We start from the raw sequence: 16,940 nt of genomic DNA, 5'->3' as shown, positions 1-16,940 counted from the left end.
TCCCTGGATTTGGAAATGGATGTAAAATGGGTTGTTCCTTCACTGTGAATAAGGTTGCATTACTAATTTGAATTTACCTGTGCTGAAATAAAACTATTGTCAGTCAAATAAATTTCAATCACAGTGTCTGTTTTTTTTTTCCGACAGCTAATATGAATAAGCTTTGAGTCCCCCTGTCAGATTGGTGATAACCAATATATGACCTTTTTAAAAATCTTGCAAGCACAGAACTGGCCCAGACACAGTGGTGGCAGTAATAGAAGAAAAAGGGAAAAGTGAAAGAAAAGGTATAAGCTGACCGACAAAATTTCATTCCTGCCCCCCCCCCCCCAAAAAAAAGAAAAAGAAAAACATAATGGGGTCTACCTTCAGGCTCAGGCCCTAAAAATGCAATTATTTGATCCTTCACAGATCCAAAGTATTATTTAGTCCAAACACCCTTATTAGACATATACATGCAATACAGGCAGCACAGCCACACAGTACATGGGTAGTGTGTATAAACACTGTGACTGTGACATTTAATTCCTTATTCTATGAGTAAAGACATAGCCCACTATCAAGTTGTAGTTGGGGATGATCCTTTGCACGCCCTCTTCAGCTAATGCTGGTAGAGCAGAGCGCCTGAAACTTTGAGAGATACCTCTCGAATCTGTAGTCACAAAACATAACTGAAGTTCTGTTTCATCCTCTAAAGCTGTGTTCAGACTGCTGCTGAACCACACAAATTACACAAAATCTGGTTCTCTGATCAGGGGCAAGTCCATATGCTAAATCATTATACTGATCTACATGTTTCACAGTTTTGCTCTAGTGGGAGTCACTCCAAAGATTTTAGTTTCACCCACTTTGCAACTATAAATTAGGTCAGGGGAGGGATAGTCTTTCAGCTCTATGCAAGCAAAATGTCTCATGAGTGCCTTCTGTAATGTTGCAACAGATGATGAGCTTAATGTTTGTCATGTGTTAACACGCTGTGAAAAAGGCAGACATTTTCTGTCTCTATGAGAGGAAGAAATACTCGCGAGGTAAAAAATATACCATAAAAACAAAGCCCAGTCAGTCTATTATATTCACAGACAGAACAGCAAAACTGACAGTAGACTCAGACCACACAGCTACAGCTGATGTTTAATAGAAGGAACTGTATTCTTTCAGAGAATTAAGAATTGCTAGTTTGATTCATTGGTTACAGCGCACAATACCAGAGGCAAGTCCCACTTGGAAGGGTGCCCCAGAAAGGTGGCTGTGGTTGAACTCTTTAAAAACTGCCTGCTTCGGTGGATGTGAAAAAGGCTGAAGCAGAAAATGCAGAAGAAGCCAAATCATTGTCCAAAAAGTGCCTGGAGAGAAGTTAATATGAGAGGCAGAGGTCATAACCTGTCTTCACACACAAAGGCTGAAAAGGTGGTCATCTGCTCACTGTAGATGGAGGTCCCATTGACACATGAGGTGCACATGACTGCATGGAATATCCTAATTTTCCAGGCACTCATAACAGTGGCTATGCAGGCCACACAGGGTGATAGAAAACCAAACATGGGGAAGTCAGGAACATAGGCCTCTAGTCATCATGTATCTCTGCGCCCTGTCACAATGTCCCACTGGCAGATGCACCACAGTTACAGGCCATTAGATCACTCAAATTAAAATTGAGCCGAACCTGGCTATGTGCTCATTACTAACTGTTATTAGTCCACTTGAATCAGGCATGGTTATTACACTCATGGAGAACTTGTTCAACAAACATGTCCACCCTGCTTTGCTTTAGCAACCCATCTGTCATTTGATGGTGGTGTGATGGCAGAACCAAAACAGACAAGGGGGAAGGCAGGGCTTGATCCGACTTAGATTTATTAAACAAAACAAAGTTCAACTGAGAACCTACTACACAACTCAAAAAGGCACTTGGAAACAAACAGACAAGATAAATGGTGAGCTGATGGGACGAGATGCAACATGAGATGCAAGAGTCTGAAAACTCCTGACTGGAAAACCAAACTGAAATAAGCTTAGCTAAAGACAACACAAGGAACAGGTGGGAGAACACAAGGGGGAGGGAAAGAACTGATGGCACATCAGGACTTGATGTAACACAAGGCTCTTACAACAACTGACTAGACGACCAAACTCAACTTTAGATACAAGAAACAAGTGGGAGAATACAAGGAAGAGGAAGGGGCTAATAGGGCGGGAAACAACAGGACAGGGCTGTGACTGATGAGGACTGATTATAAAAGGAGACCCACGTGAAGCACTCAAAAAATGCGGGAAACTGACAAAGACAGGAATCCAAGCAAACAACAACACAGTATAGTTACCAAAATAAATCAGGCACTGAACAGAATGAAATAAGACAGACATCTCTGGTGAAACACAAAAAGACATAAACTACAAATTTAAACAAGCATTAGTAAAAACGAAAAGTCAAAAACAAAGTACATACTTTAAACTAGATATGGTCCAGATGAGGCTGTGACAATTTTACAATATATGAGCAATGAAGAGACTCAGATTCTGCGTATTACAAGGGAGACCTCATGAGACATCAAGTCCAAATTTAAATGTCCTTCTCGATGGAAGTCTGAGGTTTCCCTGTGGATTGAGGCTACAGTAGGTACACATTAGCTGGAGGTCCAAAATGAGGCTGTTGCCATTGTGGTGCTTCTCAGACCTGCTGCCCTCGGCAAAGAAAAACTCCCAGTGGCAACCACTAGGCTAGCAGAATAAAACAGCTGCTGCAGGGCTCCTGGTCATGGCAGGAAGAGAGAAAACCCAAATCACTGGGCTCCAGATCCTCTGTCATTAACTGCAGGACTGATGTTCAGGACAGAAAAGAACCAGGAAGAACCACAGGTGTATGGTAATGTGACATCAGAACAATGCCTGCCATGAGGGATGTATTCCAGGCTAGGGAGTTAAACAAAACGTATCTATGAGGAAGTGCAGCTCAGCCTCTTACTAGATGTCCACTCGATTAGTCCAGCCACCGTAAGAACCATCTCACAGTGAAGTGGTGCAAAGCTTCCAGCAAGCACTGGTTGTGTTGTACCTGCATTGCCCCCGCTGTGAACAGTGGGGAGCAATGCAAGGGGGATGGCAGAACCTATTCAAAATAAAAACTGTACAACCCAACATATTTCACCTGCTGTATCTCTTTACATTTATCTGACAATCTTGTATTTTCAAAGACAGCGGCTCAGAGGTTGAGTGACTGTCTAGTATCTGAAGGGTTGCTGGTTCGATCCTCTCTTCCCCTGGTGACCATGCCAAAGTACCCTTGAGCCTCTAATTGCTACTTATGGCCCTGTGATAGACTGACGACCAGTCCACCATGAACCCCGCCTCTCGCCCAATGTCAGCTAAAATCAAAACAATTCAAGTTCTGAGGGTATGTCACAAAAATCCTCTTTTACTTTATTAAAAATACTTTTCTCACTCTTTCAGCCATGTTGATGAAAAGAAGCCATTCAGTCTGCTACAAGATGAGTTATGATGGACGTTAGGATAAATTTTACTTCACCCAGTTTGCTCTTCTATGTCTAAATCCAAATAACATTCCTCTTTCTCAATATGTGCAACACGACCAAAAATGATGCATTTATCATGAATTATCTTGGCAAATATTTCCAAATAGCATGTGTGTTTTCTGAAGAGGGCGTCAGCATGGCTCAGAGGTAGAGTTGCTGTTTGGCAACTTAAGGGTCACTGGTTTGATCCTCATTTCCCCTGGTGACCATGCCAAAGTGTCCTTGAGCAAGATACTGAAACCCTAATTGGTCCTGACGACCCTGCAACGACCTGGTGACCCGTCCAGGGTGAACCCATCCTCTCACCCAGTGTGGGCTCCAGCCCCCCACAACCCATAATGGATAAGCTGTATAGAAAATGGATGGATGGATGGATGGTTTTATGAAAAAGAGGATATTTTTGTCTTCGTTTATTTATTAATTGTAGGGGTGAGGGAGTGTCAGCAAATATACTGGATATTCATTTTTCAGGTGTCTGGAAATATTTCAACAACAATGTTATCGAGTTATTAATTGCTACATTTTTTTTCTCAGGATATTAGAAGCTTTGTGTCGGTGAACAGCACAAAACGGAGACAAGATAAAGACTAACAGATTCATTGCTTTCTTATAGATCTTCTGTGCTCTGTGTGGGCTCGGCACGTTTCTGAAGACAGAGATGAATACAGTACTCAGCCGTCAGCAATGTCAAACAGGGTCATGGTCCTGTCCAACAGGCCAATAATGAATGTGACAAATGTCAGCGCATCCGTTCACTGAGAAACCATATAGATTTATTGATTCTCCTCGTTTTGTTTCTCTTTGGTTCACTGCTGTTCTCACTCAAGTTTTATGCACACTGCAAGTCATAAATATTTCCTGGAGTCAGCATCCCTCCTTTTTTTCTACACTGTCTCTCATCTCTTCCTTTTGTGTGACCAGCTCCTTCCTTTGAGTGGATTTGTTTTGTCCCTCTTGTTTCAGCCTGGTCTAATCTGCCTCATCAGCACAGCTTTTCACCCTCCCACTCTAGGAGAGACTGTTTGTAGTAAAGATTGAAATCTAACTGCTAATCTTTATGGCTTTCTCCAGGGCAGGACACTGAACTTAGCTGAATGATTTGCCTGAGATATAGAAATTCCCTGGAGGCTTACAAAGAGTGCTTCGAATTGAGCTTGAAGGAAGGAAGTTTTCACACATATTCAGAAGCACCAGCTGTCACTACGGGAGTCATCAAATGGAGAGCCAAAAGGTGTGTCAGGTTGTATTTGTTTAATGATGATGCTCATTACTTATAACTTCTCACACTATTCCGTTTTTCGAACCTTATAGTGAGCCAATTATTCAGAAAAGCTCTGGAAGATGTGTATGTGTGAGTGCTTGCTTTCCCCCACTCTTCCTCTCCTGGCTAGCGAAGCAACATCTATCTGTCATAATGAGGAGCAAGCAGTGCTTTACCACCAAGCTGCCTCTCATCGCGAACATAACACAAAGAGATTTACTAATGCAGGCTGTTAACACAGCCAGTTTTATACACGGCCTGATTTTATACAGCAGTACAGCAAGCAGTCCCTGGACAGCATGCATTATACACATCTAATTAAGTCTTCACATGTCTATAATAAACCACATTATGCCTTTGGGGCGAGAGGGCAGGTCAGCTTGTGTTAAGTTTGTGTGAGACAACCGGTTGTCAGAGTATGTGTGTGTGTGTGTGTGTGTGTGTGCGTGTGCGCATGTGCGTGTGTGTGTTTGTGTGTGTGTGCGTGCGCTTGTGTGTTTTAGTATCCAGCGTATGATAGCGATTTAACTTTCACTAATTAACCCAGAATAAATCAGGGCAGCACAGTAAATATTTGTCACCGGGGAAGGAGTAAGGGGACGGTGTTGCTCTCTATAGTGCCATTGTGCCGCTGGATGACTGGAAGGACTGAGTGTGCGAAGGGAGGATTGAGTGTTTGAGTGAAAGATGCACACAGAGGGGGACAGATTGAGCCAAAGAGACACAGAGAGGGAGATGGAGAGAGAGCAAGGCTGAGAGAGGCAGCCAGCCAGCTGTTGGTATAGTTTGAGTGGCCTGTGGAGAGTTGCCTCTGTCTTTTCATGGCACCAGTAAAGTGCAGTGCTCCCAGTGGCAGGTGGCAGGCTGGCCATCGTCTGCTTCCCGTGGGATGACAGAGGCAAAGATCATCAGTCGCTTGCTTTTTTATTAAACACCTTCATGGTCTGTGGCTCCACAGATAGCAACAAGAAAACAGAAAGGCATTTCACACAGAATACCTAATCAGCACATAAAAGTCTCAACAACAATTTTTAATGGTACAGCTACAGTGTACTTGCTTTCTCTCACATCAAAGGTTTGGAAGACTTGATGCTGCAAATCAGAACTGCTTCAAACAGCCCACACAGATTTACACTGCTCGCTTCAAACGGGGCATGAAAGTATACGGTGTGCATGGCTGTCCTTCATGAAGCTGGCTTTGGCAGTTGGACAGATAAGGGTACAGTAAACCAAGGAAGAAGAATAGGCCTGTAAGAGCTCTGAGTGCTTTTCCGCAAGCAGCTTGACAGCCAGGTCCTGGTGACCATGTTTGTCACAATCAGGCTACCTCACATTATCAGTTGGTTTAGCTGTTGCCATGGCAACATACAGTTAAGTGCCAGCCTCAGCTCCATCTGAGCTGATAGTCCTGATGTTTGTTTTTTGCAATGCCAGAAAACTGTATTTCCACACTGCTAGCCACACAAGGCGAAACAAACTCCATTTTTCTCCTCGTCTTCTGGTCTCCATCTCCGTTTTTCTTTCACTTTTTTGGTCTGTTCTCTCTCTAGAGGGATGTAATTCAATTCTCTGAATATACTTCAGGGAAGAGGGCTGTGAAGACTCATTTAAGCCCCCCTAACACTTGAGTAACATGTGAGCTTGTGTACCAAATGTTACGTATTTTCTTTGGCTCAGAGTGCTGGAAGTCTTGCATTTGTTTTTCTGCCATTGCCCACTAATTCAAATAATCAGTGGACTATTTTTCTAGGAATCTGAGATGGAATTCAAGCAAAGAAACTACAAACTCAGCTCCGTTTTGAAATGTGAAAAATTGAGTAATTTTTTTGCTAGAGCAATTTGTCATAATTGTCTCACATACTGCAAATCAGAGCTGCTTCAAACAGCCCACACAGATTTACACTGGTTGCTTCAAAACAGGTATGAAAGTAGAGTGTGCATGCCTGTTCTTCACAAGAGGCAGTTTTTCTAATTTGCCCACCTCATTTACATATGTGAGAGGGTCAGAATATTAGAAACAACTTTTAAAAAGGATTCACTACAATACCCCACAGTCCCAACAGATGACTGAAAATTGTGTGCCTTGTAAAGTAGACCATAACAAGTAAGGTGCCTTTCCCATCATCTCAATCATGCTGGCTCCTTTCTGAACCCCCCAACTAGATATGCAGTAGTACAAGATATGCGCTTCTGTTTAGAGTAAATGTGTCCCTTTTTACTTTTTTACTTTTAATATTTTCGGTCTGTGTGCATTTTTATATAGACATCCAGGTGTTCCAGCTGCCAATATTCCCACCTCAAACAGAGAATGAAACTCCTTTCCATCAATCCATCCATCCATCCATCCATCCATCCATCCATCCATCCATCCATCCATTTTCTCCCACTTATCCTGTTAAGGGTCATGGGAGGGGCTGGAGCCCATCTCTGCAGCTTTCGGGCGTGAGGCAGGCAAAAAAAAAAACCAACCTCACTTACACCCACCAATATCTGGCATTTTCTGCAAGAGGAACCAGTTTACGCAGTATTCCTTCTGGGTGAAATGACCCTGCACTATATAGGAGTATTTATTGGTTCTGTCTTTGAAGACAACATTGAGGTGGTATGTCTCCAATGCTTCCAATCATGAACCCACATCCAGTAACACATAGTGGGGGGGGGGGGGTCCTGCCTTGGGGCAGCGTTTCCATCTTGCAACCAAAGGTTTGCTTGCGTGATCCTCACTGAACCTCTATTTGGTGTGCTTGTGTGTAAATGTTTAATGGGGCAACTTTGTCAAGGGTTTGCAGTACCGCTATGGTAGAAAAGTGTTAAAAATAATTCAGTTAATAGCAAGCGTTCAGGGCTCCACTATCAACAGTATACATCCAGGCAGTGAAAGCTTGTTGCCTTTGCCATGAACCTCAGTGATTTTCATTCATTGTTTCAAATCACTGTGCCATGATTTCAATCTCTCGACGTTCAAATAGTGGTGCTTTAGCATTGTTCAGTCAGCCTTTGCTTCGGAAAAACAGACTGGAGCAAGAGATACAGCCGAAATACTGTCACTGTTCTTCACATTGCTTTAATGCAAGCCACCAAAGACTATATATGAGGCCTGATGCTGCGCTCCGGTGCCTTTTTGACAACACTTTTCACTTCTTTTCTGTAGAGCTGTGATGTTAAACATGACACATCAGAAATTAAAAATGAAAAAAAAAAATCTGCCTACTCATCTTCCTCTCACATGGAAACAGGATCAATCGGCTTTTTAAAGCTGGTTTACCTGGGTTCAAAAAACCTCCGCGTATGCAAGTTTGTGCAGTGGGAAAAGACTAGTTTAAGGAACCGTTGGAAGATTGACCACCTTTCTTCCTAAATGTATTCCCTTCTTTGGGGTTAGTGGGGTGGTGGAGAGAGCATGTCAGTTTCATAGTTCCCAGCTTAGTTCAAATCTGGTGACTGCAAAGGCCATGGCATGAGATTCATCCCCATGTATCGTATTGTTACTTTAACCAAGTGAAAGGTATGATTAAGAACCTACCATATGCATCATTTAAGGCCATAACACCCCTTTCAGCTCAAATGCTTTAAAGTATAAGTTTAAAGGGAACAAGTAAGGCTCTGACTCATAGTAAAGGCTGCAGACACTTTTATTCCAAATCCACTGCAAATGCAACTTAATGGGATGGACTTTAGAAACTTGACACTGAGATACCTCAAAAGATTTTCTTGCATAACTCATCATTCAACATATCCCTGTGGATTGTCTAATGGGAGAGTTTGGAGATTGGAGAAACTTTATCGTGATAACATCCACACTTACTTAAAGAGAAAGGTCAAGGCTCTGTCAATATCAGCCTTGAGCCTGTCAAAACAGAGTCCAAACTTGGACTGTCAGGTAAAGACAAAGAGAATTTCTTCAGCTAGACATTGACTTTGAATTTTTTTGAAGTCAAACGAATGTAGGGGAAGGGCTGCTTTTATCACGATCTGCAGGCCTAGAGCACTATAGTTGTGCAACTAACAGCAAAACATCATCTGTATATAATATCAACTCATGTTAATCTTAAGAGCTAGGAAAAACAGACTTGGGGCAATATCTTGCAACAGGGTTTTGAGGATCAGAGTGAGGACAAAGGAAAACAGGGGACTTCAAGGGGAGATATCCTAGTCTGAATGAACAATTCACTAAGTCTTGTTCATTTAAGCCTCAGACTAAATGAATTGCCCTTCAGTGAAACCTCAGTCTTAATCAAAGTCTGATTAAATGAATTGGTTCTTATTCTTAATCATTTGTTGTGCTGTTCTCTGTGTTTGCAGCACATGCTCCTATCATCGTAGGTCATGGGTAGTGCCAAGCTTGACAGGCTAGCCCTGTTTGAATTAAAGATTTGTGTGTTCACCAGTAAACATTCAGCAGTAAAGCCATCCCAGCCTCGTATCAAAATCAGTGTGACGTCAGTGATTTCCATGAACCGTGAGAGCTTGGGGGGTCTGATTTGCATATGAATAACGGTGAAACCATGGCTGGCCAGAGAACGACGTCAGGACTGGCTTGAATTTCCTCACTCACTATTGGATTAAACCAGTAATTTTAAACAAGAAAAAACACTCGTAATTGGTGAAGAGATCTGTCCCTATTGGCTACCCGAGGGTCATTACAAATGTAAACCTTTCCCTCCCCTCCTGCAATAATAAAATAAAATTTATTCATTCTTATTCTTATATTATGTTGCATATTCATTAAATTGTTATCCGAAGGACTACACTATAATTACTACAAAGGAGTTTACTGAGGAAAGGAACAGTGAACAAGAACAAGATTATAAAAGAAAGAGGTTTATTGTCACAAACGCACACAACTATTTACCAACACGCAGCTATTTATAAAGAAACCCACACAACCTTCTGCACAAGAAGTGTACAATTCTACAGCACCGTAAACTGTTAGCCTGCAGCCTCGAATGTCTCCACTGAGTCTGTACTCGGTCATCTGCGGTGCGTTACTTTGTATTTTGCGTTCGCTTCCAATCTGGACTGCAGCCTCGAGCAGAGGTCGAATAGCTCCTAGCTCCTTCCTCCTTGCTTCCAGATGGAAGTCGCACAATTCATCTGATCTTGGTGCTTCCATGACCATGGCGACCATGAACTGTATGCTGTACTTTGAGCACAGAAAGCGCTATTTTAAAAATGCAGTTAATCTGACTTTCTTTCATTAAATACATCAATTCAAGCTAAAATTTAAGAGCCTCTAATTAGGCTGTCCTGAGCCTGATTTATTTATACCAGACAAAAAAGTTCACCTCTTTGAATTTGCTGTTGTTTCATTCCCAAAATCCATTAAAAAATATACTAAATCCTATAACAGACAATAATGGTTTTAACGCATCTCATCACTGAAGCAGAGGTGAGAATGCTCAGGACTCTGCTGAAAAGTTTAATAGCATAAATGGTGTCGAGATGTGGCCTACCTTTCATTTTACATATACCGTAAATTCCGGACGATAGAGATACCGTTATGTAAGCCGCAGTTGCTTATTTTAGGAAAAAAATCAACTTTGTACACATATAAGCCGCACCGTTAAATAAGCCGCGGTGCACGGCGGAAACACCTCGGCCGCCCGTTCTCTGCGTGTTGACCCAGTCTTCCAGAGCGTTTTCAAGTTCGGGCCATCTGCTTTTGTGACCTCTGAAAGCTTTTGTCGTCTTTTTGCATTGGGTCAGTTCGTCATGTTGCCGCCTCCAGCGTCTCACCATCGATTCGTTTATGCCAAACTTACGTGCTGCAGCTCTATTTCCATCTTTAACCGCCAGATTGATTGCCTTTAACTTGAAAGCTGCATCATAAGCATTCCTTCTTCTGCTCTCCATCTTGAGGGTGAGTACAAATGACTGAAAATATCGTGTGATGCTCTTTTTACACTGCACCGCGGCATGGACTGGACGCTCCAAGTACAGTACTTAGAGAAATTACCATAACATTTGGCTAGGAATTTCCCTAAGTACGGTACTTGGAGCTGCCATCAGGAACAATAGGGAATTACTGCCCGCTGCCGCTGCCCGCCACACCCCAGGGTGAAGGTAAAATCCTCGTATAAGACGCACCGGATTATAAGCCGCAGGGCATGAAGCGTCGAAAAAAAGTCGCGGCTTATAGTCCAGAATTTACGATAGATAGATGGATAGATAGATGGATAGATGATTTGTTGATCCCTAATGGGAAATTTCAAGGTCCCGGTACCTCAAAAACATCGCACCTATCCTGCACATACAACTTAATATTTAAAACAAAAAGAAGTGTACATGAATAAATAATATGGACAATGAAAAATAACTAAATAAAAGTCCACATGAACAATTTAAGGGCTGCATCAGCATCACCTTGCAGTGACAGGGCAGGGATAGACCCAGTACAGTTTGTGTGTTGAGGGGACTGTAAATAAGTAAGGTAGTGCAAGAAAGCCAGGAGGAAAAAATATAACAGACAAATAACATAACGTATACAACTTTATTACACAAAAAGCAAAAATATGTCAATGGGGAGTGAAACTCCCACTGCTACCCTGATTTGCATTTGTGTTGCTCACAGCGCTTTCATTTACATGTAGCCTCCTCCAGAATTAGGGGAAGGGGGGTCATGGGCCAAGCAAGGTCCCCGTCAATTTCTAACGATTTCTGGCAGTTTTCTGTGTTGCCTGCAAATTGCCATACGTTTTCGGAAATCTGAAATCCCACAACAATTTACAGTGCCGCATACTGACAAAAATACCACTTTTCATGCTGTGAATGGAAGTGTCAAGATATGTCAAAAATAAATGAATTTTCTTTTGTCTGAACTCTGATGAGGATAGATCCCTAGAAAAACAATGAACGTGTTGTTTATATGAAGCTGATCATTGGAGCCCCTAATAAGTCCGATAACACATGCAGTGTATTTGACCGGCTCTATTTAGCAAGAAGTCTCACTGACAGTGTTCCGATGGGAACATCAATAAGGTTTTACTTATAGTTCTAAGAATGCTTATGGTAATGGAAAAAATGAATAATATATAAATAGTAGTTTCCGTATCAGGTGTTGTGGCTATTATCTGGAGAAAATGAGTCGCAGGTTCGTTCCTTAAATGATTCTTTGTTATTCAGATTCATTCCTTTGTACAACCTCAGCACCATGAAGGGAGAGTCAGGATCAAACATTGTCCACTGAATTACTCAAAGGTGAGACAGACTGATGGGACTAATGTGTTGAAAGGCTTATTGTAACACTGCTCTCTCTCAGAAAGGTTTGTCTGCCCTTCAACTCTTTGAGAGTCAGCGGACATTCTGCCGATATACATTTATATATAGCAAGCATTCAAGCCTTTACCAAATGGCTGTCCACACATAATTAGGATTATAGTTGTATTCAAATGGAGTGCTTACTTGGCTGTGTATTTTGAGTTCTGACAATGAAGGCTTGCTGCTTATGAATATGAGCTGGCAAGAAAGGCAGGCTGTGGTTTGGCAAGAAGGGCACTGTGTCACTCCTGACCTCTCAGAGGGGCTTCGCTGTGAGGGACCACCATGCTCTGCCAAGTGCAGCTGCAGAACTGTAATAATTCCCAATCATAACCTGGACTAATTGGAATGGAGCTTTGTTTTTCTTTCTGTTATTTCAGAAAGCTGACAGCAACAACTCATGACAGGATCGATGGCGGATTACGAGGCTCATGGAGCTGCATAGAGAGGAGGGCTCAGACTGAGGCTGCAGCTCTCATTAAAACCCAGCCTGATCTCAGCCAAGCCCTGGGAAAGGAGGGGTGAACAAGGCAAGAAAAGGTAGAAAGATAGGGAAGAAGAAAAGGGAAAGCAAGTGGAAAAAAATTTACTGTTCCTTTTGGACATGGCCTCTGCTGGACTCTTATAAATGGGTATTGTTCCCCATGAAGCACACAGCGACTGTTTACAGTTTCCCATAAAGGAGGGCTTTATTCCTGCTCAGGGATGCATTGTGACAAGATAATTTGAATAGCCGAGGTCTTACCACAAAGCTATAAACATTTACGGGCAGTTGACATGGAGAATATAGAATGAGCCATGTAACCTCTGCAGGATGCTTTCTGACTCCTGATGACACAACCAACAATCAGTCTACACCAAGTGCCACTATCATCATCACCATGCTGCGAGGTGCAGCAAAAGAGAGAGAGAGAGAGACAGAAGGGATGAAAACAAGTAAATAAACAGAAGTAGAGAACGAGAGATACAGATAGCTGTAGAGGTGATGCAGGTTTTTGATGTCCCCTTTAACTCATCCCACAATGAAATGGCGGTGTCTTGTTTTTATGTTTTATCACAGGAGTCGACCGCTAGAGCAGACCCGCGGGAGCAGCTAGACATGAGGCTGAATTCGATTAGACAGTAATCGGAGATGGACAGGCAGTGGTGCAGTCATTGTCAGCAAGCCGAGGGACTGCATAAGCAAACTATCACCATGACTTTCCATTTCATGCCAGTCATTGGTCAATGGTGTGTGTGTGTGTGTGTGTGTGTGTGAGTGTGTATGTATGCGTGCGTGCAATCCAGGCTGCATGGTCGACATCAAGGCTACGTTTCAGGGTTTGTTTTTAATTCTCACAACAGTCCTCCAGAGTAATAGCAGTAATAATATCAGGTGATAAGGGAGGCCTCATTAATGAATTACCTGCCAGTCTGATCTCCCTGCACCGTGTGCCGTCTCCTCAGGCTCAGCAGCAAAGCTGGCAAATTGTTCACATTGTTTTCAGTTTCTCCAAGACTTCCACATCTCCATGCGATTTTTGTTTCTCTCCTTGTAACTCCTTTTTTTCCTTTTTCTGCTATAGAGCTGTTGTTTTCCTCCCGCCTTGCTTGGCATTCTGTTCATTCTCCAAGATGGTTCCAGCGTAACCAATGATTAACAATTATGCCAGTGCATCTAATTAATGCAGGCTAATTATGGGGTTGAGACGCTGACAGGGAATGAGGGTGAGGACTGTGAGATTGCAACATCAGAAATAATCAGGAGAGAAGAAGATGTTGTAGGAAGAAAAAAAATGGAGGAAGAAAGAGAAGATTGGGAGTGAGTGTCTTAATTGGCATACTCAGTTTTTGTCTCAGGACCCTGAGCTTATTACATAAAATATGGACAACTTCTGCATAGAATTATAGATAGTACACTCATTTATTTTGTTGGCCATGTGGATCTCTGGAAAAAAATGGGGAAACCTTTTTTAAACCCTCTCCACCAGGTCCCCAGAGGGGCAGAGAAGCCATAATTATGTCTATAAAATGCCCACAGATTTTTAATCTTAAACTAATTTGCTGTTCATTTGTGAGTAACCAGGAAGAAAAAAAAACAACAAGAAATAAACACAAACACCCTGCAGAAGACACACACAAAAACCCTTAATATATATAAATCACATGAACTAATGATATCTCTCTCCCTTTTCTTATTTATTTTTCTTTATTCTTCGAAGAAGCACTCTGTGGACCCCAAACCACTTCCCCACCTCAAGCAATACTTCATCAGGAAAATAGCTAAGAAAAACGACCTCTCTCCACAGCTCATAATGAGGCTGCATGGAGCATTCATTAGCATAGTCAGTGTCTGCAGCCCTACGGTATGTTGGAGTTTTATGTTCAATGACGTTTTTATTCCTACAACCATTCTGTAAGGGCCTCATAATAATGTCCAAGGATGAAAACACATCATGTACTAAAGGAACATGATTTTTTTGCTTCCTATTCAAATGAGCACATCTAAGGGAGAGCAGAGGAGAAAGGGGTTGGAGAATTACCCAGAGAATAGTAATTACATTCAGAGGAGTCTGTGATTTAGGGTGTGTGCTTGTTTTTTTTTTGTCTTCTTGTGCAGAGCCGATATAGGAGGTTTGTTCAGCTCAAAGATTTGACATGGGTCCTCCCTGGCCTTTCCATCAGTGCATTCAACTAAATGATTGACAATTATTGAAACCACAAGGAGCTTGAGGCAAATTAGCAGGGTTGATTTTTTCCCTCTGCAGATATGTCTGCTTTTACAAATCATTTGAAGGTTTTGATCAGGCTGTTTGTTTGTCAAACAAAGGTAGAACGAAGCTGCATTGTACAAGTGTTTTTACACTGGGCAGCACAGTGCCCAGTGATTTCTGAGAGGCTAAGCTGACAATGTGCCTCATCAAACACACTGAGAACAGCAGCGAGGGAAGCCATGGCCGATAAGCCCTGTCTCCAGTGTTGTTTGTCAATATGATGTTGAGCATGAGAGGGTTATGTTTATCAGTGTCAAAGCAGCTATTTGTGTTTGAGATGTTGGATTCAATAATGCATCCACCAGGCAGCTCTCAGCCTGAGTGGATTCCCATCTATTTGCCAAGTTCGTATCCTTTTAGTGTAAAGGTAGGAAGCTTCACATTTGATGGGGAAACTTAAATCAATAGAGCAGCATTTTTTAGTTCAGAAGTAGCATCTTAGTCAATATTCTACATCACTCATCCTCACAAGCCATATCGGTCATTTAACTTGCACTCAGGCTTAAAATGAAACAAATTAATGGGAATAAAAAATATACATTTAAAAATGTACAAAATATTACCCAGCTTTCATTGCAGTGGCATTTCAGTGCAAGATTAAATTCAGAAAATACATACCAAATTTTAATAAATTGCTTTTACGTCTTCTTCAATTTAAAGCCGATTTAGTGATAGACAACTAATGACAAATGTACTGGAATGCTATTCAGTAGCTGACTTCAGATATTACTAAATCTGCAAATAGGTGAAAGAATGATTTTCAAGTTACTTGGTAACATTTTACAGAAAAAAATACACTCATAACATTTAGTTAATGCAATATTTTATATATTCTGAATAAGGATTAGTTAAGCATAATCAATGCTCTTTGTGACCTTACTGTAAAGTTGAATGCCACCTTTCCCAATTGTTCAATCCATCTCTGCTGTAACCTGTAACGTTAGAATGATCACCATTAATGTATGATCACTAGACACATGAACTGTTCATGAATGATGAACTCATTATTTATTAATGGTTATAATGTTGTTGTGAACTATTAACGATTACATCAGCAAATTTCTGCAGAGGGAGCCAGATCAAAGAACCTGTCACAATATATTATATTCCAAATGACTAGTTACTGTCATTTGAAGCTAACAAGGTGCATTGTAACGTTACTGTCCGTGTAAAGGAATGGGATACGTTCTTGTTTTTTAATTTTCTTTCATTATAACACTGATGAAGAATCACTTGGCACTCTAAAATGAAAGGGAATAATGTCTGTGTTTTATTGCAAAATAGCATGACCCACTGAATGTGCAATCACCGTGTCCAACAGTAGCATCATGCCAGTGGCCTCAGGGACTGATTGATTTTTTTGTTTAAAAGAGAAAAAGAAAGAAGAGAAGAAACACCACTCTGTTCAACTTACTGCAAAAATATTACTCAAATTACCTTACTAATATGTTTTAAGAGTATATATTACTGTAACCGTTACTTTAGTAATGTACTTCACTTATTTCTTAGACAGTTCAATACAAATAACACATATATATATATATATATATATATATATATATATATATATATATGTGTGTTATTCATATGTTCTTCAGAAACTTTACATAAAATGGTGATTGTGTACGACAAACATATTGAGAAGCACCAATTATTTCCTATCACGTAGGTAAAGGTATTTCATATATTGTATCATGTAATAGGCATGACCTGTGTCGTAAACATTAGAGGGGAATGGCTCAATGAATACTGTTATGAAAGTCAATAGGGCTGCAATAACATAAATCAGTAGCAGACAACCGCCCCAAGCCCATGCAATGTTGTACTAAATTAGGCATGTAACAATTATGGTGGTGCGTTTCTTTCTCCCGTGTGTGACCTTTGATTAAGGTGCTGTTGGAGTAATAGCACTTCATGCATGGCCACTATGATTACTGCAGGTTGTTTAAGGTCTCCAAATGATGAGCCAAATGTGTGTACTGTGTGTAATGTTGTGTGCACCTGAATATATTTACAAGATTTGGAGAGAGTTTGCAAGAGAGGGAGGGAGGAAGGGGTTTAGTGTTGATGTCATTAAGACAGGGCCTTCTCAAAATAATTTCATGGCTATTTTCTGTTTACAGTCTTCTCCTCTGAATT

Source organism: Aulostomus chinensis, chromosome 13, assembly GCF_037954235.1.
Source record: "Aulostomus chinensis isolate RoL2024-O1b breed Wild chromosome 13, RoL_Achi_v1.0, whole genome shotgun sequence".
In the NCBI taxonomy this organism is placed as follows: Eukaryota; Metazoa; Chordata; class Actinopteri; order Syngnathiformes; family Aulostomidae; genus Aulostomus; species Aulostomus chinensis.
Note: the sequence above shows the minus strand (reverse complement) of the source record.